We start from the raw sequence: 25,704 nt of genomic DNA, 5'->3' as shown, positions 1-25,704 counted from the left end.
ACGTCATGGATATGCAGTCACAGCGTTTAAATAGAAGAACAACGCTGTAAACCCAAACTCTTGTAAATCCTCCTCAAGGTCTTTCTCAGACATCCAGGATTTTTGACTCTCTCTCAATCATAAAAGTATTTGTCTTAAAATGTTACGTGATATGAAAGGATAACTTGACCTCTGCTGCTCATGTTAACACGCAATTTCTCGACAGGGGAGGCTGCTACATAAAAGGAGTTTTATCTTCCTAAAGCCTCTTGCTTTGAAGGGGTCACTTTTACAAATTTAGTAAGTTCAAGATAGGATCTCATAAGGTTATTGAGATTACATACAAAGAAAAACTCAGATCACACAGCCTTTTTCAGATGATGAATGCGAACAGGCCGTAGCACTAACAAGCTAATTATGGTCTGATAAATTGGTAACAGTTATCTGGGAGCTCATATCTCATGTATACTTAAATTAGCATCGTGCAGCCTTCCCTTTTCTTCATATACATTTAGGAGGAAACAAAAATATGCAGTATGGTGTGCATGGTTTCATATGTGAGTTTTTAGAGATCATTTTTATTCAGTTGGTTCCAAGTTCAGCCTAGTTTCAGGTACAACCACGGTAAGTTATGAAAAAAATACTTTGATATTATTACTTTCCAGGAACGTTGTTATTTTTCATTTTCTTTCCATACTAACATACATATTTAAGGCTTTTTTTTTTCTGGAATAAAAACTTTTTTATTTGACCTTAGCAAAAGGAATAGACCAATTACAGCTCCCAATGTAAAGATTTCTTATTCTTTCGCCGTGGAAATCCCAGAATACAGATGTCTCAGTTCTCTTTCTTTTGTATCATTCATGCGCTGCCAAAACAATGTCTCAACTGTCTCCTGTGGATCTGTGGCACAAACTCTGGCAGACTAGATATCTCTCACCTCTAAGCGATCACTGTTTTCACATTCGGCACGTCAAGATGTCTTTCTCTCCCTTACTTTTACAAATCTCAAACAGAATTATTCAGTCATTGCCCGTGGCTATGAAGACAAAGCAAGAAGCAGAAGCAGGGAGAGAGAGAGAGAGAGAGAGAGAGAGAGAGAGAGAGAGAAAGAAAAACAGAGATGGAAGAAGCCTTTTTATATTCATCATCTAAATCCTTCTTTTAATCAACATAACTGGTTATATGGAGTGAGAAAATACTTTGTAAAGATCAAAAAGATGACCAAGATTGCTCAAAGGGGACAATACTCCCTGCATCCCTGTGTTAGGCTTCTCTCCTTCATCCTTGTTTTCCTTTTCCTATGGGAGATATGTGTCTTTTTTTACACCCGTTCACTGTCTTCTTTTCACTAGTTTTCTGCTTTTTGTTTTATTTCATCTTACACATGTTCGTCTGCTTGTAGACAAAAAGGTTTAAGGTTATACTTGACATGCATTTTTTTTTTTTTACCATTAATAAAACATAAGGGCAGTAAATAAACAAAATTCAACTTTAAATCCATGCTGAACTTAGGCAGGTAACTGAAGGCATGAGCCTCTCTGCCTTGGTATCAACAATGAATTCTCTCAAAGCCCCGACCTCACTGCTTTTGAAACCCGCTGAACAGTAAGCACAAAGGTTTTGTTGAAAATAAATAAACAGAGGAAGGAAACAGATAGGGAAACAATTTTAAAACACTTACTGCCATTCAAATTCATAAGAACTCAAACTCATTTATATTTGTTTTGTGTCATAAACAAGGAGGACAACACTTTTCAGAAGGGTTTATTTAGAACAACCTTTTTTCCAGAACAGAATCAGACGTTGGGTCGCCATAAAGTGACAAATTCTACAACTCGGTCACAAAGAGTAAAACTTACTTTTTAGCCTTTCTGAAAATTGCAAACTTGCCTAATCCTAATGGTGTTTATCATGTATTACATATTGCATTTTTTTTATACTAGCATATAGTAGCAATGCCTTGCTGCTTGTTTGTCTAGTAATGCTTTAGATTTCTGATTGTGTTTTGGATTATGTTGTCAGTGCTTTCACAGGTTGGCATTCTCCACCACGTCTCTGTTCCCCTTGTCTCCTAACCTTTTCCTCTGTCCTGGATTAAGTGTCTGCTGGAGATGAGGTGATAGGATTAAGGATTGTTTGCTGAGCAGATGGTCACACACTGTTTCAACATTTCCACGTAGGCTACTGCGAGTAAGGCAGAGATAAAAATACTCAAATGTCCGCTGGGTCAAGTGCACGTTAACTTTTTCAACAAGCAAAAACCTGCTTTCAGAGCAAACTCCAGAAGACTCTGAAGTCTATTTCTCAGGCTAGGACGCCGTACTTGGGGAGAGCTGACAAAAGAGTCAGGGGGTTGTTCTGCTTAACTATAAAGGCTGTGTGTCAAAGTCAGCTACCTCATTAGGAAGGATTTCACAAAGAAAATGCTAATTGGCCTTACATCCCAAATAAAGGCTTATTTCTTGTAGCATATCACGGGCTTATCTTGACTTGTTTAATGAGACGGGCTGTCTAATGAAGGATATTACAGTCTTGGATCAGGTGTTCGATTCCCCTTTGGAGTGCAACGTTGCTTCAAGAATCACCCTTCTGTCTCCCCATTATCTGATCACCTAACTCTTCCCTCGCCTTTGTGCTGTCTCGGCAGTACAGCAGTTTGTGTCTGTCAGGCTGACGGACAGAACAGGAGAAGAGGATCTGGGTCGAGAACTTTTGCTGTTGAACTTTCGAGAACTTCCTTGAGTTTTGAAGCATTATGTTCAAGTTACTTTTTGAGCAGTTATTTGGGGTGTCCGTGTTCTGATTGCAACTTGGACTGAAGCTCTTCACGCCAGCAAATTGGACAGCAATTTTCAGGAGCAAACTTTGTGACACAATTTGTCTTTGTAAAAAAATATATTTTATGTAATTGGACAGTCTGCAGTGGTCAGTGTGAGTGACAGAGGAGATGGCAGTTAGACAGCGTGTGGATGACATCCCACAATGACTGTCAGCTGAGTCCAAAGACATTCAAAGTACAGATCAAGTGTCGCAGCTCACTGAGCCCTCTGCTTCTTCAAACGGCAACTCGTCATTTGAAGACAGGACATTGCACTGCGCTCTGATCAAACCTTTAATCCTATGAAGAAATTAAATTCTGGTGGTGTCAAGTTTAGCTTCCAGCTGCAAAATCCCAACCTTCTGTGGTTTCAAAGTAGTAAGAATCATTTGGGTCTTTTTCATAGTTTTTATGAAAAGTTGAGATTCAAGACCTAATTTAAATAGTTTATCTAAATTCAACCTTTACATTTGCTGATGATTATGAGGGCTGTAGGTTGTTGGTTATAGCAACTGTGGAAATAACAGGATCAATACAGCTTCGTAATGAGGTGTTTATATGTCACATCAAAGGTCATCTGACTGCTGTCTCTGAGCTTTTGAAATGTTCCCCAAAATATTATTCATTGTTATCTACTGATTTATTTATTAATTTTACTTTCAGTCATTGATAACAGTCCTCCATTCGTGAAAGCTGAATAATGTTTCTTAATGTCCCATGCTTTACTTAATCTGTATTACAAAAGTTAACCAAATTTTCAGTCAGTGATATATTTCAATTGTTGACTTCCTGAACAAGAGGCAAACTCTGAAGCATCTTACCCAGGCTAGAGAAAAAAAACGATCATTCGGCTGCAGTCCTTTTTCAAACAGAAGTAAATTTTGCATTTCTTTTAGGAGTCAAGTCTCCAGAGCCAAGAGGAAAACTTGGGGACCACAGTTTGATTAAAATTACTGTTTGTTACCTTAAACCAGCAAGCAAAGCTGTGCAAAATATGAAGAAAAATAAAGAAAGGTCAACAAGTAACGTAGCTCTAGAGTCAAGAACTGAGTTGCCTTTTCCACAACTGCATGTTTAATCTTAACTGCTTAAAATGCCCCATAAACATGCAAAACTACCCACTTCTAACATCATAAACAATGTGGAGGAATAGGGGGTGATAGAAAACATTCAGAATTGTCACATCTTACTAACTTATTCACTTTAATGTCCAAGGTGTATGGTCTGTTTGTATTATTGATGACAACAATATTAAAGCTTTGCAATGAATACTTACTTTACTTGTTTGCAAGATTTATTAGGATGAAAATAACTGGGTTTTAACAAAAATTATTTCTGAATGATTGATTTGAGTATTCCTCCCTTCAAACACTTTATTACACAGAACACAGAGTGTCTAAAAGACATAAAACGCCCTCAGAGATACTGACATGCCCTTGCATTCACAAATTCAGTGGTTCTGCTTTCGCAGTCTGTGCCGGACGTTTGGCTGTCCTCGGGTATCAGTGGTATTTATAAAGAGTCTAATTGCCCAAGTGTCTGAAAAGTGGAAATTTGGAGAGTAGCTGGCTAATGAGCAGCCTTCAAGAGGGTCAGTAGTTAGCCGAAGCAATGGTGAGAGTAGCTCTGTGGTAAAGGTCGCATACCTTCAGGGGAAAAAGGCCACAGTGTGATGGGTGGACAGAGAGAACAGGGACTGTCCAATATTTACCTGGTATTAAGCAAAATGACTGGACTGTAGAGAAAATACAGCAAAATTCCTTTTTGGTGAGAAAACATTACCACTTCATCAAGAAGTTGCAGCAGAGTCCACGTGTAAACAGTATGTAGTTAACACAAAGATCTCCAAGGGTAAACAGAGACGTTGTGGAAAGTCGATGCTTCACTGATCTCTCACTAATTGATGCTACAAGACCAAAACTGAGGGGCCGGATAATTAAATCCCTGAAATAACCTCGAAGATCTCTTTCCACATCCGGGTGGCAAATCATACCCTTTATTGACACATTGCTTATTTGAGAACTTGGAGTTACATGCGACTAAATAAACACAAAGAACATAATTGTCCGATATCTGGGAGAGAGAAACTGCACCTTTTAGTTTGATCTTACATGTCAGGGCCTATTGATGGTGATCTGGACTTGACAAATTTAAAAGCTATCAATATTTACCTTGATGCATACAAAAAAGACACAAAATTTGTTATTCATTAGAAAACTGTTAGTGGAAAAGAGGCATATAATGGTTTTTAATACTAGATTTGAAGAAAGCAGCAGTCACTTTCTGCTAATGGATTTTATTATTTGTTGTAATTTCAACCAACCCTAAGAAACCAGCCGTCTTAACAGTTTGCACAATGCCAAGTAGGAAATACATCATCAATGACCTTAAAGAAGCAATTATTCCAGCCTATCTATCCGGAAAGAGTTCTAAGGTAATTGCTAAACAATTTAAAAATAATTATTCAAAAGAGAAAATTATTTGTCACAATCTGAAAACTAACTAACTTGATGTTACAGCAAATTTACCCCAAGTTTAGACCGTAAAACGGTTGGAAACATAGCAGAAAACCCAGATCCTGCAAACCCCACTTAGAATGTTAAATTTCAATGTTTATTATAGCACAATTTGAAGACTGCGTGTTGCTTATTTGGAAAATCTGTCAAGAGAAAAAAACATCTTCATTCTAGGAAAGATATGGCCACATAATTTCCCTGAAGAAACAAAACAAAAACAAAAACAGAAGGAGTTGTTCTTCCATCTGTGCTAAACACAAAAACAAGCAAACAAAGTGGTGTGTCCATTTTGTGCCTGCTGCGCGCCCAGACTGGACCCACGCCAGGTTCTGATATGACTGAGTCCCTAATTAAGATACAGGCTGAGCAGCACATGCTGTTGGTCTTCCTGCATTAGAGAACAAGAGATTGACACAAAACAGAAATGAACATTCTTCAGAGTTTTGACCATAGTGGACCGGTTTTGATTCCCCGACGTAGCATCCAGCTACTGCAGGCGAACATGCATCATGATGACACAGGTCACACATGCACAGTCAGGTCAGTTCCTCACATGATCAGAACAAGTGTTTACATGCACACCACTTGGATTATCAATTGGCATGAATTACCCCTCTCAATTGGCCGTTTATTTTGATTACTTACATCTATGTAAACATGCCTACTGTTTCTACATAATAATGGTGCTTTTGAATGAAGCTTTTCCAGGTTTTGTTTGTTTTTTATTTAAAAATAAGGACATTATTTTTTTCTGCTCATATTTATATAGATCGTAATCGGTTTTAGTAATTTTACAACTTGCACAAAATAGACCAAAATTATTTTTATTTTCATTCACAAAACATTAGAAACAAAAGTTTATAATGTTTTTGCCTTGATTATAGGTAGTATGTAAGGTATATGCTCTCCTAAAGTACTTTGAAAGTCTGAAAGTAACATGGTGAAAAAAAAAAACAGTCAACCTAATTAAATACAGTGTGAAAAATAAAAGAATTTCACCAGAAAGCCTCACTACACAACATAAAACCACTCCACTCCCCACTCTGAATGTGCAGGTTTTAGTCCAGCGCTGGAGCAGGTGGAGGAGGGACATCATCAGCCACAGTCAATAAACCCATTAAGTCCATTAGCATAGATGCTGCTTTGCTTGGCCCTTCTTTCTCTTGTATCTTTTTGTTATTCTTTTACCTTGCTCACCTTTCTCCTCATTAAGCTCTCACTCTTGGCTAACAAGAGGGAGAAAAACAATCCCGGAGCTTTGGTCTGTGCAAGCTGAAAACAGAAATTGGGAAAGTAAAAGCACCAACAACCTGTTAGTGATGCAGCAAGAGGAAAACACTAATGAATATGTAACATATTCCTCACCCCCCTTCATCCTGTCACATTCTCTTTGTGTGCCTTCGGTTTTTATGCCTCTTCGTTTTTAGATTTGCTCATCCCTCTGCTTTGTCAAAGATTTGATTTATCGACCAAGGAGGCTTCATTAGAATCTAAAGGCAGCAAACTAAATCCGTTATCAAAAGGTTATTTACAAATAACCAACAAATAATTAATTCTCTTCTGTTTTTGTATTATCAACAACACATTTTGGTAATAAATGAAACACAATTTCTATAGCTACCCGAAGTCTATCATGGACCTTTTCTTTTCAGTTCGTTTCGTTCTTCATAAATTAGCAGGATCGAATGAGAATCACAAACATATAGATGTATAATGTTCTACAAAACCTAAGAAGAACATTTTCACTCACTGTTTAATTGGAGCTGATAACGCAGCTCAGCAAACGATGAAAACCGGGACCTGTAAAGTCTGACGACTACAATATGTCGCTTCACATGCCATCACAGCTTCAGAGAGTATAACTGCGCTCAATTATTGCTGTCAAACTTAACATTCAGATCACTCGTTTATTTTAATTTTAAAAGCACAACCCAGGGCCTGCCATGATTTAATCTGGCTCTTTTGAAGGCACAGCCTAATGCACTCATAACTTGCATTTATTCAGTCAATAACACAATCAATTAAGAAATGTCATCTTGATTTTTCCTGATTAAACCCCTTTATCAATCAATAAATGAATAATTCTCCGTTGCCGAGAAGACTCACTTGTGAAATTAAAATCCTATTTTTGTTCAAGAGAACCAATTACACAATCACGCTAGAAGTCTTCAATGTAGGTGCCACAAAGAGACAACACAGCCGACTGAATGAATACAAAACATATTTTGAAAAATACATCTAAATAATATTAATTGGCAAAATAGCTGTAGCGTTTTAAAAGTCCTCCATAACACTGGTTCTCTTCAAAACCCAAACAATACCAACTCATATAATAATAATAATAATAATAATAATATGAGTTGGAAGCAGATTTTATAATTTCCATATAAATACCAAAATGAGTGCTGTCAACACCTAGGTGCTGATACTTTTAACTGAAATAAATCAAAAATCTTAAGAATATAAACTGTATAATCCCTCTTCGAATAAGATGATTGGAGAAAATCTCACTTATGATCCGATCGCGTGTGTTTTAGTCCCGCCTGTGGTTTTATAAGTCTTCCTCACTTTCTTTATAGCTTACTTTTTTCTGACTTTCTCATCTCAAATGCACAGACACACACACACACACACACACGCACACACGCAAACACACACACACACACATTTACGGAGTCAGACGAGCACACTCAGAGTTGTGCTGGACCTGTCTGCCTCCCAGGGGTGTGAGCAGTGGTCAGAAGGGTTCCTGGACCCCCAGCTCCAATTAAGGTCAATTGGCGAGAGGAAGGAGAGAGAGGAAGACGTCACCACAGACAGAAAGATGCTCCAGCAGAATATCAATAACATTCATTTTATTCGGCCTCAGTTACGTTGATCGCAATTGATTGTGCAAAAATGCAATTAAAAAAAGATATTTTTACATGTTGCACCTCATTTTATAAATGCATTTAACTAAAATGCCACTGTGACCATTGGCAGGTAAGAAAACAACTGAATATTTTCCGTCATAGCAAATGAAGATTGTTGATGTGTTTATTGAAGGAGGTTGTAGAGAGTTTGACTGTGATGGTTAAATGGTTACTGTGTATTGATAACTTCAGTGGAGTCGTTCTTACTGGTCCTCGGTGGTCAGTGAAGAAGCAGTGGTGAACCAGAAACGGGGTCACGGGTGAAAAAATTGACACTGAAATAACTGATGCAGTTTTGGTAACCATTAAATTGAATTTGAAGCAAGGATCCCCAAGAGCTGCACATCAATTAAAATCAATATTACATGTTTTCACTATGAAATATTTATCAGAATATTTAAACACTTTCAAACATATTTGATGATTTTGGATTTTAAAATAAAAATGACATTTGTAAAGTGTAGCAATGCATAGAGTGCTAAAAGTAGAAGCAGTATATTGGTTAAACAGTGAGTACAATTGAAGCAGGTGGCAATCCTTCCAGAAAATCCTGTTTCCATGCATCCTTTCAAACTGAAGATGGTATGACAAGTGTTTTCAGCTTCTCAGCCTAAGTTGCACATCTCCCTCCAGGTGTTGCCCATCAGCAGGTAATTTCCAGACAGACAGATCCTCCTCCTGTTGTGTAGCAGATGGTGCTAACCAGAACATAACATTGCTGTCCTCCTCCTCTTGTCAGCTCACTAATCAGATACTTATGAACAATAATAGACTTCTGTTTCTCTTTTAAACATTCTCTGTTTAATGTACTTGTGTAAAAATAGAAAAAATATTTTTTATGTTTGTTTTTTTCCTCAATGATAAAAACCATTTTAGCTTTTTTTTTTTTTTGTATGTGTGAACCTGATTGTATTGTTTTCTTATCCTTTTGCTTCTGCACTTTTCCGGCCCAGTCACCCTGTAGAGTGAATCCAGAAATAGTTGTGATTCAAGTTCCTAGCGGCCCCCAGGTTTATCAGTTATCCCCTCCAAACCCTGCCCCATGTCACAGGGCTCTCAAATGGATCATTTTTCCCTTCAGGCTCTGCCAGACTGTGGTTGGCCAACATGGGAGCCATTTATTTCCTCTGCAGCATGCCGAGAATAATCTGAAGTGTGCGTGTGCATCGTTCTGTTTGTGTGATGGCGGCGCGGGAGCAGTTAGCAGAATCATGCGGAACCCAGTTGCCGGCGGGCCAGCGCTGGCAGGAAAGGCGAGGTAAGGTAATGCTCTGTGCAAGAAAGAATCTAGCATGATTTAGTAGCACCGTCAATGAGCCAGGCAAGGACAATGGTTCACTCGAGCTTGGTGGAGAAATAAGGACAGGGCTGGGGAGATGGGACACAGGCTATGAAGAATATCAGGATAAGGGGTGATGTAAAAGAAGGGTTGGGGGGGATTACTCTAAGTGTGAGCCCGAGGATATGGATTGGGAAGCGGCCAGCTAAGGCATTCTGTAAGATATGGTAGATGGAGGGAGATTTTTCACGCTGTAGGGATGAGGTGGTGGAAGGTGGGCCTGTGCTGTGGGACAGAGTCAAAATTGGGGGAAATAAATGTGTTTCTGTATAACCCCGATTATTTCAATTATGTAGTCAGTCTAATCAACTCTACACTCTTAAAACATCAAAACTTAGCAGTAGTTTTGATGTCAGAATCCTTATCAAGTTGGGTTGACACAGCTGCTGCTCTGTAGTGGCTAATTAACCCTCTGATGCGTGACTGACTGACTACACAGTCTTCTGTGAGTGGGTCCTTTTTGACCCGGGTTACAATCACTGTGTTTTTATGCTTCTTTTGTCATTTTGATTCAAAATAATGTTTTGTATAATACTTTCTACTGTGTTTTATTTCACACAAGTTATTTCATGTTTGAAATATTTTCATTTTTCACTTTTTTAAATGTTTTTTAGAACAATTTGTAGAACATTTCTGACAATTTGTAGAACATTTTTAAAACAAAATGACATCAGGAGCACTTTTACAACAACAATGATGAAATGTCAATAATGAACAATGTTAACATCCATTATATGTGTGTGGGTGTGTGTATGGACATGGGGGGGGGGCTGCAAAAGAGCACGTTTCTTGAAACTAGCTAGCTAACCAAGCTAGCTTACTGTCTATTCTGTTATGCTATGTGTATCACACATGTGTGTGTGCATGTGTGTGATCCATCCATCCATCCATCCATCCATCCATCCATCCATCCATCCATCCATCCATCCATCCATCCATCCATCCATCCATCTGTCCATCCATCCATCCATCCGTCAGGTCGTGGGGTCAGCAGCCTAAGTAAGGAGGCTCAGAGTTTGCTCTCCCTAGTCACTTGTTCCAGTTCCTCTGGGGGAACCCATGGCATTCCCAGACCAGCTGAGAAACATCGTCAGCGTGTCCTGGATCTTCCCAGGCCTCCTCCTTGTTTGACGTGCCCGGAACATCTCACCAAGAAGGCGTCCAGGAGGCATCCTGACCAAATGCCCGAGCCTCAACTGGCTCCTCTCAATATGAAAGAGCAGCGGCTCTACTCTGAGTCTCTCCTGGATATCTGACCTTCTCATCCTATCTCTAAGGAAGAGCCCAGACACCCTACAGGGAAAACTAATTTTGGCAGCTTGTAGCCGTGACCTCGTTCTTTCGGACATGACCCAAAGCTCATGACCATAGATGAAGGTAGGAACTTAAATCAAGAGCTCCGCTTTTTGGTTCAGCTCTCTCTTCACCATGACAGATTGGTACAGCGCCCGCTTCACTGCAGACACTGCACCAATCTGCCTGTCGATCTCCTGCTCCATTTTTCCCTCATTGGTGAACAAGATCCCCAGATACTTGAACTCCTCCACCTGAGGCAGGACATCCTCCCCAACCCAAAGAAGGCACTCTATGCTTTTCTGGCTCATTTATTTATGCATTTATTTCTATAGCTATGAATTTTTATTTTTTTTGAGATGATTAAAGAAAGAACCTTGAAAACATTGATCAACAGATTTTGCATGTCATTCAACACACTCTCTCTCTTGGTTTTCTCATCCAGGGTGTCAGACACACACAGAGACACACACACACAAATAATACACACGCACAATAAAGTATAGGTGGTAATATTAGCTACGTGCTTACATAACTAGTGTTGGCTAACTTTGAAGAAGGCTAATATGTTGATTCGTGATAAAAAATAAGGATAATACTTATATGTAAGAGTCCTTGCTGTTTAAAATAATATTATTCAGGGTTGACACTTAGGTCTCAGTGTGTTTGGTTCACAAAAAAATGTTTTCCTGACAGTCACAGTTGGTAAGAAACAAAGATTCCCATTAAATTCCACAGGGAATGAATGCAGGTCATTTTGGACCCACTCACGGAAGAATGGGGTAGTAACAAAACATGCTATTTCTTAAAATGTATAAAAGGTAAATTAAAAATTTTAATTGCATGATATCAGTAACATGTGTCTTAAGGAATACCTGGAATATGAAGTGATGAAAACTTTTCATTACAAAGATATTGCAAAAAGATGAGCTCACCGGGTCAAAAAGGACCCACTTACGCACCAGAGGGTTAAGCGCAACACCTCTATACTTATTTGTATGTTAAATACTTGAAGTCCTGAAGTTACGTGGTCTCATATAAGTGGATTTAAGACGGACGGACTAGAAAAAACACCACATTCAACAAAAATCTTCTCCCTGAAGAGCAAACTTCAAATATTTTAATAGTGCTTTTTAGCGTGATACTCTAACCTTTAAAGAAGTGAAAGCTCTTTGAAGGCATTGATGGCTGGAACAATGCACGCAGGAATTACTAATAAGAGGAAAACGATGTAGGTGTTGCTGGCATTGGGGCACCTCTGCATCAAACAGTTTTCTCATCATTTGGTGGAACATCTTGTTTGTTTACATTCCCCCCCCCCCCCCGTTCCTGTTGGCTCATGCTGCTCCATCTCCATTTGTTCACTTATCTTGTAATTGAATATCTTTTTCTATTGCTGATGATGCAGCTGCTCCCCTTGGAATTATCTCATAGAGCTTTATCTTTTGTTTTGCAAGAAGGTAAATGTCCTCAAAACCACAGCCTGAGCATTACGTTTATTTAAACGAAATAAAATATAATTGGCATGCTAGTAATTCAACCCAGTCGGTGCTTTTTTGTTGTGTGCAAGGTGCAAATTCTTGAGACATAATAATTTTAACATTTACATTAAACACATTAAGAGTTCTTGGTACACAACTTTGAGTTGTCAAAATGTTTAGTTTTTTGCATATAAAGGAGAAAAACAAGAAAGAAACAAAAAAGTGTCTATGAGCTGTTTTGCGAGCTACAAACGGCAGAACATCTTAAGGACTTTCATCATGAAATGCAAAGACATTTATAAAGCTCAATAAAGGTGTGAAGAATTAAACCAGCTAAGATTATCTGTAAAAATATTAGCAAATTATACAAGTCTCATCACACCTCCACCTCTGCTTCACTGTGGAGATGAATTGAAACTGAAAACCCACTGAGTCGACTCTAGGTGAACAAAATACACGAGAGAAAACCAGAAACATAAATTGAACAGGGCTGCTGCTGAGTAGATTTACCTAAAACAGATCCCTCATTGATAAGAAATCAGTTTTCTAATTACTCTAACATTTAGACATATTTCTGAGGATGTTGCACAACATGTAAACAGTTTTCCTGCCCATTGCTTTGCCATGGGAAAAAATATATACTTTTTGTAAAGTAGCAGCTGAATGTATCGAGCTTTTACCGTAATTGAAATTCAAATATTGTCATACTTTCATTGATTGTTTTGTTTTTCAAGAATAAAGTACACATTTTTTTCTTCTGAATTTTCATAAATGATAATTAGTATTTTTTTTTAATTAGTGTATAATCTCTAGTTGAACATGTTAATCTCTTAACTACTTTAGTGGTAAGTTAGAAAAAAAAATACACAGTGAGACTGTAGACCGTATCTTGGGTTCTCTTGCTCCCCTCGTCCGTTTGACTCTACAAGCTTGATTTCCAAATAAAATTAAAAATTCACTTTTATCTAAAAATAGAACTTTGTACCACTGAGAAATGGTCCAGTCTGTTTTCTCCACAGAGTGGATAAGATGCATCTGAGTGTACATCTGATTCTGCTTCAGAAGTGGATTAAACACAAGGCATCCAGACGTCGTATCCCGTATCCTGGATGTCTGTGTTTGATAGATCTTCAAGACTCCAGTCAAAATCCACAAATTGTGGTTCAAACTAATTCTCTTCAACAAGATCTGTTTTAAAATCTGCTGCTCTTTCTGCTTTTGCACTTTATTCACAATTTTTTCTTCTACTTAACATCGATATCTTTGAAATACATCATTCTGTGAACAGAAATGACATTGAAGTTGTCAGTGAGGATGAAGTTGACAACTTTCTGCTGGAACATTGAAGTCAGCAGTCCATGACTGTTAAGGCCACAACAGGCAATAACATCACGTCTACATAGAAACCCTCAAATTTACTGGGTTTAAATTATATTCCAATTCTCAGAGAAACTAACTTTTGGATTTTCATCAATCAGGTTTGATGGTAATGATTTTGATTTTGAGATTTTAATATTCATCATTAATAATAATAATAATAATAATAACTTTAAATTGCGTTCATACAAAGAGCTGAATAGTTAATTGAACAGGTACATATATTAATATTATAATATCTATTTGACTTTTTGAATATAATTCCTGAACTTAATTAACTTTTTATATAATTTTATTCAGGACTACATCCTGTTCTTGGAGAGTTTGGATGTATTTCATCACTGTTGGAAACCAACTTGTGTCTATCCTCAATGCCATTAAAAACATAAATAGAAACATACACATTATAAACTATATATAAATTACTTTAAAAAAAAACATTTAAACTGAAGTTCAGATAATTTACTTTTCTGTTCTGGTGCTTCTTGTTTGATGTTTGCCTTCTTTTGATGACTGTTTGTGACTGGAAATATATTACTGGTTGCCTTTTAAGTTTTTCATGGTATTGATTTGTGCATCTTGTTTAAATCATTTTCAACTTTTGCTGGTTAAATTAGCAGCAATATGAAGTCATGATGGCCAATCACACCAGATGGCTGTCAAGCAGATCTGTGTCCATGTACATTTTCATATTGAACCTGGACTTAAGGTTACAATCCTCACAGTAGTGAGTAGTGAGTAGTACATTTGGGACCAAATGTGCCACAACACAGCTGCCTTTTCTTCTACACATTTTGTTTTCTTCTATATATTTTGCTTTTAATAAGATGTAAAGCAGAAACTGTTTGTTGGTTCAGTGAGACAATCTGATCAATACCAAGTAAATTTTGGAGGATTTACTGGCTGGTTGGCGGCGGTTTTGCTCGTCTGCTGCTTTAAAATTTCACCGTTTCTTTGATCCTGGCTTTTTTTAAAAATAAGAATCCATTTACAAGAAGTGACATGTGAGACTCACCAAACAACCATTGCTTTTTTCTGTTCTCTCTGTCATTAATCCTGCTTCGCACGCTCCCTCTGTCTCTCATATGCGCACACTCTCCCACAACCACACAATGTAATCGCAATCAAGAGTTCAGCGTGTGTAAATGTCAGGTCATTAGTGGGCTCCAGTCTCCTCTTGTCTAATTGGACTTTGGTAAATATAGCCTCTCAGCATTGATTCTTGCATATCCTCTGCTTTCACTTCCCCTCTTCCTCTTTTCTTTTTACATTTTTAACTAAGGAGAGAGATGTCAATAGATCATCAATATTTTATTTTGCATTTGTTTGTCGCTTTCAAACTGTCATTGGATTGTATTTATTTGCAAGATACAGATTTTAATATTTTCATGTTTCATTTATTATGTTTTTTTTTTTTTTGCCATTTTATCATCACCGAACAACAGAGGGAAGAAACTGATTTTGCCAGCAAGGTTTAAAAGATTCCAAACCTGACTTAGATTCACACACTGGACTTGGATTTAAGGTCTTTATTTATGACAGTCAAACTGTCATGGCAACATACAGGCAGCACATATAGAGACTTGGCAGGCTTTTTTGACAGTATGTGCCTGCAAAGGGAATTGATGGGATTTTCTAAAATTTTCTGTTTTTATTTTATACAGAAGTAGCAGAGCTATTTCTGGTTTAAAATTGGGTACATTGGCAAATAATTGGTTTGTCCCAACTTGTTTACGCGAACTGTTTCAGATTTATCACTTGACGGGTGTTTCTCACACTATACTCAGAATCAATTGTCTTTGAATGATCTTAGAAAACAAAGCATGTTTTACCTATTCTGACATCCTGTTCTCTTACTGCAAGCAAATGTGATTTAAAAGATCTGGATGAATTTTTAAAATTAAAAGCACTTACATTATTATTCAAAAATGTAAAATTCTAAATAAACCAGTGTTATTCCACTTCACCTCTTTGTCTTTAAACATATCTGCATATTTACCTTTTTAATGGGGTAATTATTGCGCATCATGAATTATAAAAATTATTCGCAGCAGTAAATTTATTTTTTTCATATTGCACTTTGGATGAATATTTAAAGTTGGTAAATATTAAAATTAGACCTCAGGATAATGATACGAATTCATAATGTGCATTAATTATCCGTTTCAGGTAGACTGCATAGCTTAAATCCAATGTGAAAATGTATATAGCAGGTATGGGAGCCTTGTAACCTGCCTGGGACTTCTCCCTCAGAGACTTTGGGCTTGATTTTCCTCTTGGGGGGGAAAAATAATTGTGAACAACTCTGCTGAACACTCAAACGTTTCAGAAAAAGATACAAGGAGGACACAAACAGCAGGGAGGAACTCCCTGGGTGCATCCAAGCCAAACACATCAGTTATGTGACATGAGCTGTAACCCTTTCGCTTTTGGGGAGCTCATAAAAAGACTTTAAAGTCAGTAAATAGAAAATAGCTGTTTTCCATGGATCAGTTAGTATTTGATGCCTTGACTTTTACTCCCTCATTGCTCCTTCTGCTTCCCTGGCTTCAACTCTTTTGTCTAATGGCCCAAAGCATCCAATTTCAACCTTGCAGAATCCTTCCCTACTATATGCTGTAAGGAGATCTTGCAGCACTTGAAAAGGGAACAGCCAAATAATTTGAGGGATCACGTAAATTAGTTTGCCACGGATGTGCATCACATCTTTAGACATAAAAAAAATGCTTTCCAGTAATTTCAGTGGTTGAAGCATAAAAATGACATGTGTATAAGTATGGCATAGTTTTATACATAGAAAACGTTTTAATCAGTGGGATAAAACACATAAGAGCATTCAATTATTATTATCCAATTTTGCAGCTTCATAAAAGAAAAGTAAAATACAGAGCCGGATATGCACCAAGCAGATTAAATTATAGACTGAGAAGAAAATTCCACTTAAGCCAGAATTACTGGATTTGTAGTCTCCATGCTGCGAGCACTCGTCTTTTAGCTTTTGTGACAACAGCTACCAAGAGGGGGCACAATTGTAAAGGACTGCGGAAACACCAGCGTGGCTCCAGTAAGTGGTGAAGTGTGTGTGGATAAGACTGTGGGGAAGAGTGTGTGGATGTCACGGCACAATCACACAGTGACAACGACTTTTTGTAACTAAGTGAGTGAGTTATTGGGCACGACAGGAGGTTCTTTACATGCTAAAGAACAGATTGTATCTGTTAACATCTGCCACTGCCCGAGACATTATTACACCTGAACAGGCACAGCTAATTATCGAATCGGGTGGGCGGCTGGGTACAGGAAGAAGACAAACCTGCATAAGTTGGGGGAGCATGTGAAAAAGGCAGCGAAGCAAGTATAATTTCCATGCCTTACATATAGATTTGTCGCTGGGCAATTCATTTGAAGGCCAAAATGGAAATGATGCGAAGCGAAACCTTTTGATGTATGGATTTATAAGCTGTAATTTCAGATGGTACAAAGCAGTAAACACAAAGTAAACTGCAAACACAGATGGAATAGTAATCACAATAAATTATTCAACATTCACAAAAATGGCTACATTTGCATATTTGACAGAAATCACATTGCACAAACCAATCTCGGGAAGAGTGGGTAGCTACTTTCATTGTTAATAAACAAGCTAAGGAAAACTCAACACATTGCAAGACAGCGAGATCCTTAAACTTTTTTTGTGTATCATTTGAGTTTTTTCTATCAGTTCTAAAGTAGTGTTGTGTGTCTGTACTTGGTTTTGTGTGACTGAGAGCTGAAAAAGAGGACATTTGCATTTTTACTGCAACACCAAACACAGACAAGTCAAAATAAAATAATCAAGTTTCAAACTTTAGCTCGACTTTTATTAGGCCACTTGCACATATGTGATGGGGGCACATGTGAACAGGATTTCCATCTGATTGAGGGAAAAGCAAGCATACTTCCAAATTTTGCACTTAAGCATCTGTGAGTTCAAATGTTGCTTTATAAAAAAAAAAATCTTCTGGCATCATATTTAGCCATCTCAAGAGAGGTCTGCAGCTTTTGCAGCTCCCCACTTCCCACACTAATGGAGAGACTTTTCAGACTACGAACAAAAAAGGTTGAGTGGGCTGCTGTGAGTGTGCTCGTTTAGTGGTAAAATAGAAACGTCAAATTAAATCAAAGGACAAAAAGAAAATAATTAAAATTATTATCTTTGTGAAAAAAAATACATGAAAACATGCTTTTTAAGTCGAAAGTGGGAACCTTTTCTTTTTTGTATCAACAGTTCAGTGTGTTTGAGGAACTGGTAAAAAAAAAAGCCTGAAAATTTTAGCAACATTTTTCCAAGACAAAACTTCTAATGTTGGTTTTGTCTTCCCATAGATCTTCACTGACACAGCAAAGGGACACACACAAATTACAACAAAAAGTCATGCTGAAGCTGACTAACAAATGCGTCCAGGTAGCTTGTTTGTTTTGCAGGAAGATCAAACTAACATATGGCAACTTATAACGTTTTTATTTTCCACTCTTTATGTTTAATAATTATTTGTATTAAACATAGTTTGTTCATTAGTAGGCGATTTGGAGTAGTGATTAAAACAGGGACAGATTTTCGCCCAATCAGAGCCACAAATCCAAGAGCGTAAGCTGTGTTGCATTAAGTTTCTATAAATGTTTCTGCATGTTTTCTGGTTGCGTTTACATTTCATTGTTTCTCTTTCTCAGTACAAATTTCTGAAGAATTCAGTTCTTTTTGCTCTGTGCAGAAAATATTTTCCTTACATTTTTTCCTGGTGAAGCTACTGCTGCACTGATTGTGGGTTCAACTTGCAGAAGTTGCAGTAAACCAGTTTGCATTTGTAGCAAATTCTCTGAAGCAGACTGTAATTTTTGAAGTAACGTTTGTAATTTGACAAAACTTATATATATATATATATATATATATATATATTTTTTTTTTTTTCAAATCCTATGATTGTTGATGTATCTTTGGTTTACTGAATGAAATATTATGCATGGACATTGTTCAGTGTGGTTAATGGTTTAGTTTCCAAGCAACAGTTAGTGATAGGTAAGGAAGTAAGACAGATTTGGATGAAAGTCTGAATTTGAACCAACCACTGGAAACCGTGTGTGTTTGTTCCTTTTACTTTGTCAGCAAAAGAGCCCACAGTGGAAAATGCTTACCACACATTGTGGTTTGATGATGATTAACAGCACTGCTCAGAGAACATCAAGCATGGTTTTAAGTTGATGCTCAAAAAAATCTCTCTATATTTCAGATACACAACATTTAAACTCAAGTTAACATTTGTGTAATAAATGTGAAGCATTTCATAAACTTAGTAGGAACTGTGGCTCATTTCTTTATTGTCATGAACTAACTTACCGCCTAGCATGTTTAACAAGACAGAAAGGTATGTGTGAAATTGTAAAGGGTAGCCCAAACTTCCCAAGCTGTGTCAGTCCTGGCACAAACCTTTTGACAAACAAAAGAAATGCTCCAGAGCAGCAACGCCAAACAGCCATCAGCAAAGGAGGAGGGGAGAGAGCAGCCTCCCAGGTAAGCTTCTATTGTAGAAGAGTCCCAAGTCCTGACTGGCCCTTTCAAATTCTTCTCTGTCCAATTATTTCTGGAGTTCACAAATTGGCACCAACCTGCATTCTGTCCACCTGAGGAAAAACAGAGAAAGGGCACAAAGAAAGACAGCTAAACACACACAGAGCCGACCAGACCTGCAACACTCCTCTACATTTCAGTATTTTTAGAGTTTAGAATTGTCATTGGATGAATTGTGACGCATGTCCTGCAGAATGATGGGCCGTTGCCCATTGTGTGTGTGCGCAAAAATATATGCAGTTATACAGAGGTATTTTTAGATCGCTGCAAAAACAATACTGGAATTTGTTGTTTTAAAAATACTCAAATGTTCAATTACTGTAATTGAAAAATATATGAATAAATATAAAGTACAGAAAATATATAATTTAGTGATAGTACTCTAACTACTGTGTAATTAAGCAAGATTGTTTATCTTTCATAATATGGGCAGACTTTGGTCCCCATAGTACCAAACTGAACTCGCTACCTGAGTGTTTTGGACAAGTTTGTCTAATATCTACAACCAGTCTGATGATGAGAAAAAGACAGAAAGCTCAAATTATCTCAAATTGTGGTCTTGAACATGATAATGAGCTCTACTTCAGTAGTCTCCAGAATCAACATCATGGACATGCAGCCATCATGCATTTGCATGATAATATGGTGTCAACATGAAACAAAATCTTTGAAGAACTTCTGTGACACCATGTTGATAATATGTCCATGCAATGAAGAACTAAGGCAGTTCTGAAGAGGTTTCCAACTCTGTACTAGTGAAGTATAACTATAATAAAGGAGTTCCTCTGCAGCCATTCTGCAGATGGAGTCATTTTACAGTCAAGTGTTCATTCATTTAGAGCCGTATTGAACCAAGATGAAGCTCAGACTTACCTTTCTTAGGATTCATGGGTTTTATATATTAGCGCTTGTTTTCCCTCAATATTGCTTCTGTGATTGTTAAGGGCCTTTGTTTGAAGCTTTTAGGAAAATACAGCAAAAAGAACAAAGAAAGGGAGGTGATGAAGAAAAAAAATCTGCTTTCACTTGAAGGATGTTTTTATTTTACGTTACCCTTCCTTTTGCCAAGTGATTCCTGTTTTAGCAGCTCTGATTTTTAAATTGCACTAAACTAAGACTCGGTCACTTCGATTACTGACCTTAATTATTAGACTGGGCAATAAATTTACCCCTCGTTCTCTAACCCACCTCCCCTTCTTAGCTTGATTTGCAACCTAGTCAACCTGAAAAATACATTGGTTGCTTTTATTCAATGCAGCATGATACTGCAGCAATGCACTAGATGAGTGGCATCAGTTTTGCTTGTATAAAAATACCCTTGGAAGTGGTGTGTATTTATGTACAGCTATTATACATCTCATCCCCAGGAATACGAAGCCTGTGGGATTGCATACATTAGTCTAACTGTATTTCTATTTGACAGCAGGAACTCAGACATATTACATAAATGACTCCCAGCCTTGCAAAACATATTACAGTGACTACTGGCGTTGGTATCGCTATGCGGCCTAATTGCTTGCACCAACAGGACTATTGTTCTGACACTGACATAGCTGTAACTTGATTATTGGATGTGCTATCCCATATTAAATCAATAAGGTATCATTATATAGCAAATTGCACAAGATAAAGGTTGTGCAGTCAAGCATCCATGATATTGGAGTCTAATCATTTGTACTGGTTTTACAGCCTGCAGGAATTTAAAGGTAAACACAAAGGGGTATAACTGAATATCTAGTATTATTTTCTATATATGTCCAGCTCAGAAGGTAGGTAAAACTTGGTATGTAATAAACTTACTGCAATCTTCACTGGTTAAATGTGCTGAAAAAAACCAAAACAAAACATGAAAATAAATTAATGGTTTATAGGCCAAGCATTGTCTCACACTGACAAATTAAGCAAAAACAAGCTTTTAATTTGAGCAAATACAAGAGAAAAAAAAAAAGTTTCTTTTTTTCTGAGCCACTAGTGCAGGGGTGTCAAACTCAATTTCACCGAGGGCCACTTCAGCATATTGGCCACCCTCAATGGGCCACATTGACGGTACAAATCAGGAGTGCATCCCTGCTAAAACACACCCCAGACAAAAGGCTGACTTCCCTCATTCAGTTCTGTAGAGGCTTATAATGAGTCAACGGTCCAGGTGTGTTAGAGAAGGAACCATCTAAAGCTGCAGATGGTAGCTCTGGAAAACTAGACTTGGGCACCTCTAGCATAAATGTATAAAAATGCAATGTTAAAAATAAATTAAACACCTCAATAGTTAAATAACTGATTTTATGTATTAAAGTTTTAAATATTACATTTGAGTTTCCATGGATGTAAAATTACTGCTCAGTTTAAAAATTACAATATTTAAATCAGTGTTTAAAGGTAAGCAAACAAATAATAAAAACAAGTCACATGGGCAGACATTATAGACTTTATGCAAAGATTTAGTCTCAGAGGCAACTGAAATCAATTAATTTAAAAAATCCATTCTGAATATCATCTCATGGTCTCTGAACTAAATGCATCTTTCTGACCGGGAGCTGACAGCGTGTTGAAGAGTTATGGACCGGATGCTTTGGAGCGTCTGGTTAGGAAGCGCATTACAAACCTTTGGTTGAAATGTAGTTTGTAGTCAATTCGTGCTCAAAACCTATTTTAAGTCAATCATCGGCCTATAAAATGCTGGGGGGCCACATGTGGCCCGCGGGCCTTGAATTTGACACATGCATTAAGCCATAGAACTGCCAATTGGCAATTGAAGTAAAGTAGCTTCGATTTCAAAGAAGCCTACACTGAAGTCGATTGGCAAATGAACCAATCGACTTGGCATGGAACATGAAAGGGGAAGACTCTTATTGTCTCACTGCGTCCCAAAAGATGCATAACCTACAAAAACCGTTTCTGTCTGGTTTCGAACCAGAGACCTTTTGCATGTAAAGCAAACATGATAACCACTACACTACAAGAACTGAACTTCTCTGCTTTGTTTCAGTTTGAGGTTCCAAAGTTGATGATGTGAGAGGCGATGCATGAAAATTTCAACTGCGGCTTGCACTGAGATGCCTGGATTCAGAGTACAGACCATGACACCACAGATTCCTTGTTGACCTTTAGTAAACACCTGTGATGAATAGAACATGCAAAATCTGTTTCTGTCTGGTTTCGAACCAGAAACCTTTTGCATGTAAAGCAAACGTGATAACCACTACACTACAGAAACTCATGCTCTTTGCAGTGTTCCTGGTAGATGATCCACATTTTGTTAGAGACTAATGTCAACGATGGGCATGGAACAATGTCAAATACTTACAGATCCTCTCAGAGAGCACAGTAACTTGGTGAACAAACTGTCAGACTTATACTTGTGCCTAATTTCACATTACAGTCCATAAACTAAGCCTGGGATCAAGAAATTGTATTGAAGATGTCATTAGCAGAGACAAATGTTTCTAGAGAGACTTGGCTAAATGGCTATGAAATAAAATCAATACTTACAAATAAAAGATGGTTCAAAAATAAAATTAACACATTAAAATAAAAAATATCTCTGAAATACAATCAACACTTGAAAATTAAAAATGGTTCAAAAATAATATCAACACTTCAAAATACAAAATCTCTGGAAAATAAAATATTATGTATGTTGTTTTGAAAAACATTAGAATATAAGCACTTTTATCAAATCTTCATTGTGGTAAAATCATGTAAGTTCTTAAATCCATGGAAACTCAACAGTTTGTAAGGTAGGTGAGTTAGCTCAGCAGGTTAGAGCACCATGCTGGTAATGCTGAGGTCATCAGTTCAAACCCCGTATGGGGCAATTCATGTGTAAGGTCTTTCAGACAATCAACACTTCAAAATAAATAAGGGTTCAAAAATAAAATCAACACTTTACAATAAATAAGGGTTCAAAAATAAAATCAACACTTCAAAATAAATAAGGTTTCAAAAATAAAATCAACACTTCAAAGTTCAAAAATAAAATCAACACTTTACAATAAATAAGGGTTCAAAAATAAAATCAACACTTCAAAATAAATAAAGTTTCAAAAATAAAATCAACACTTTACAATAGAAAAGGGGTTCAAAAATAAAATCAACACTTCTAAATAAAGTTTCAAAAATAAAATCAACACTTCAAAATTAAAAATGGTTCATTTATGTTTTCACATCCACCTGAATAATATGTAGTTGCGCCCCTGGTTGTGTTAATCCATTTGAGGAGCCAGTAGTTTATCTTGAGGAAATAAATGACGACGCAGAAGTTAATTAGACTGTAACATGCGCAGTCCGCTGCTCAACCACTGCGGACCCGGCTCCACCGCTGCGAAGACTTAGAAACCGCTGGAAGTAACTCATCCAGTGGTTTTAACAAATGGAGCCTTCTTGGTGCAGGTTACCCAGGAGAGCGGCGCTCTGGAGGAGCTGCAGACGTAACATCTGTCCGTTTTGGAGAAGCGAAACCACGCAAATAAATAAATAAGAAATCCTGGTAAAAGCTCACACCGGACCGCTCAGGGTAAAACACTCACAGAGTTCAGTTGATCTGTTTGGATCAGACAGATCCAACTGACTGATGAATTAGCGCAGATTTTTCTGCAGATGGGAACCAGGAGGAAGTGCGTTCAGACCCCAGCGGGTGAAGTGATGCTAATTTAAGTGAAGTCGCTTAATTTAATTTAATAAAAGTTATTGGGGGCTCAGTCAGTGGTTTTTGTCACTACGGAGAAAACTGTAGATACATTTATCTGCTTAATCTGTGACGGGATCTGGATTCACGGTGAATATTAACTAAACCGCATAAAATGCGGCTAAATATCCGATGTTAATATGATTGTAATTTCACGGATAAAAATAGTACAGGACCGATTTTTTTTTTTTTTTTTTTTTTTTTTTATGTTGTCGGTCAAGATAAGGATAACAAAAAAAGTCTAGCGCCACCTGCCGCCCTGACACCAACTCACACACTTCTTCATTCACAGTCTTACTTGTAAATTGATTTTTCTTTTCTTGGACGTTTTGATGTTAGCTTGTCGATGTCTCAGTTTTATTCGCTGGGAAAATCAATAAGCAGCTTGAGGTGACTCTGCTGCTCTCTAGTGGCGAGAAGCCGCAATGTTGGCTGGTAACAATCAGAATCCATTGTGGGAGATGTAGTTTGTAATCAATTCGTGCTCAAAACCAATTTAAAGTCAATCAACAGCCTATAAAATGCTGGGGGAGCCACATAAAATGACATGGCGGGCTTTGAGTTTGACATATGTGCACTAGTGTCACACTTAATGACACCCCAAACAATCCACATAAAATAAATCTAACGGAAAAATTATTTTAGCTTATATTTAGCTATTTTTTTGAAGAGGAAACAATACAGAGGAGCTTATAATTGGAATTAGATGACAGTCTGTATTACTGGGTTATGCATTTAAAGCTTAGAATGACTGTTTTTAAAATTACCTTATGCCTACTGTCAAGTTTGGTGGAGGATTTGTGATGCTATGGATCTTTTAATGTTACAAACCATGAGGAACCTCAGTCTTTGAATGGGAAACCTAGATCTATATATGAATTTACACATATGTATTTGTCTGCTGACATCAAGATCCGCATATATACTGTATATATATTAAAAAATAATAAAAAAAATAAACATCCCAAATATTTTAAAGGACTTTTCTCTGCAATATATTTTTTAACTAGAAAAGAAACATAAATGAACAGAATAAATATAATGAAAGCATAACACCTTAGAAATGCTCATTCTAACCATATAGGAAGACAAAACGTTGTTGCTTGCACAGCAAGATATAAGGAAGGGTTGTGAAATTTGTATTACTTAGATTTTGATAGGTAACTATATTTTTAGTGCAGAAATGAACTAAAAAGTTGAGCAATTCACCATTTGATACAACATTGTCTAAACCGAGAAAAAGTAAATTACACCAAAAGATAAGCTCCAAATGCAAATTCAATCTTTAGAATATTATCATCCTGTGAAAATCCAATATGTCTTTGAGACTCTGTAAATGACACAGAAACTCATTAGTCTCAAAATGCCAAAATGTCACATTGCATCAGACCTGACAGCCAAATAATTTCACTTTCACAGTTGTCTTTGAATCTTGTCACACAGAGTAGAATTAGAAAAAAATTTAAATATGGACAACTTTGGGTGAAAGTAGTGGTGCCACCAGTCAGTACAAACACCTGACACTAAAAGATAAATGATGGAGGATGTTAGTGTTATGTGCTGTCACACATGGCACTAGATCGCATTGATGAATGACGCTCTGCTTAGAAAATCGATATCCAAGTTTGTCAAGGGCATAAAATGACTCAAATTTCCTTCTTGTCATTTCTGGCAGCTCTTTAAATAATTTTTAAAGC

At 37.2% G+C, this 25,704-nt stretch overlaps 1 non-coding gene across 1 annotated transcript; it reads right to left on the bottom strand.

Annotated features, from left to right (window-relative positions):
* Positions 1-22,464: 22,464 nt before the first annotated feature.
* Positions 22,465-22,537, bottom strand: trnav-uac (transfer RNA valine (anticodon UAC)). Its single transcript has one exon. It is a non-coding gene; the product is annotated as a tRNA-Val (tRNA).
* Between the last annotated feature and the right edge of the window lie 3,167 nt (positions 22,538-25,704).

Source organism: Poecilia mexicana, unplaced genomic scaffold (genome assembly GCF_051168715.1).
Source record: "Poecilia mexicana isolate PSO_F unplaced genomic scaffold, ASM5116871v1 scaffold_3, whole genome shotgun sequence".
Lineage (NCBI taxonomy): Eukaryota > Metazoa > Chordata > Actinopteri > Cyprinodontiformes > Poeciliidae > Poecilia > Poecilia mexicana.
Note: the sequence above shows the minus strand (reverse complement) of the source record. Positions and strands in the feature narration are given on the sequence as shown.